Source organism: Dasypus novemcinctus, chromosome 19, assembly GCF_030445035.2.
Source record: "Dasypus novemcinctus isolate mDasNov1 chromosome 19, mDasNov1.1.hap2, whole genome shotgun sequence".
Lineage (NCBI taxonomy): Eukaryota > Metazoa > Chordata > Mammalia > Cingulata > Dasypodidae > Dasypus > Dasypus novemcinctus.
The window spans coordinates 63,958,279-63,959,518 of NC_080691.1; the positions used below are offsets into that span (position 1 = coordinate 63,958,279).

Genomic DNA, 1,240 nt, shown 5'->3' on the forward strand with positions numbered 1-1,240 from the left:
GTGGTTAAAGTAAAAAAAAAAACATGCTTATTGAATATAGGCAAGAATGATTGAAATTTCAGAGTGGTTTTATGGAAGTATGTTTTTAATATAGAAACCATATCTAGATTTTTTAGAGATAATGCAAATATATTGGAATCACTAAGAAATTAGCCATGTTCACAGAAGATAGTTTGCTTCATGAAAAGTACTACGCAGGAGACCAATAGATCTAATTTAAGAGCAAAATTTTTATATTAGTATTTATATTTATTATACTTATATTTATATTTAAACTTGCCATTGCAATTCTTCTAAATTTTTACTGTGTGTGAAATAATGAAACAGGTGTACCACATTTCCAAATGCCTGTTTAAAATTCTGATGATCAGGGGCTGGGTGGGCTGTTTGTGGCTCCTCATTTCCCACATCACATCCTTGAGATCCAGCAGTGAGGTTAAGGCAGAACCACACCCTGTGGCTGGAGGTCTTACTGAACAGGTTGCCCTCAGTTGTTGCTCCAATGAGGACCCCAGGATCAAGGGTTTCCTATTGCAGCAGACCATGTTATGAATTAAAATCCTAAGAAGCCATTGGTATTTTATGCTAGAATCTTGGAATGGCACTATTGAAAAATTAGATTTTCCCACTATGAAACTTTTGCTCTATCTCTTGGCTTATGAAGTTAAAAATGACATCCCCAAAGATGAAAATGAGAAAGTAGCATGGGCATTCTCAGAAAACCTACCCTTGAGCTGACACACAATTCAGACCCTCAGGAATTTGGTCATATTGGAATTGCCATTCCTTATGTACATGGTGCTTGTAAAAGATTTGAAGAACTGGGAGTCAAATTTGTGAAGAAATGAGACGATGGTAAAATGAAAGGCCTAGCATTTATTTAAGACCCTGATGGTTATTGGATTGAAATTTTGAGTCCTAACAAAATGGAAGCTATAACTTAGTTCTGTGAGAAGACTTCTTTGTGATTTCAATGAAGACACTGTAGAGAAAAAAGAAAGAAGCAATTTAATTCAAGATATTCATGTAACAGAAGCATATAGCAATGATGCATCATTGCCTCAATTCAAATTATTCTTAAATCCATACCCTTTTCCTATATCACCTAACTGTTCAGTCATTCTGATTTTAAAGTATTGCTTTATCTTATGCCCTTGAATGTGATTCTGTAACTTTACTTTTTTTTGCTTTTTTATTGAAGTGTATCATTCATACATGAACATGCATAAACAATAAGTGT

At 34.0% G+C, this 1,240-nt stretch overlaps 1 pseudogene; it reads left to right on the plus strand.

Annotated features, from left to right (window-relative positions):
* The first annotated feature begins 318 nt into the window (after nt 1–318).
* Nucleotides 319–944, plus strand: LOC101428593 (lactoylglutathione lyase-like; annotated as a pseudogene).
* The last annotated feature ends 296 nt before the right edge of the window (nt 945–1,240 follow it).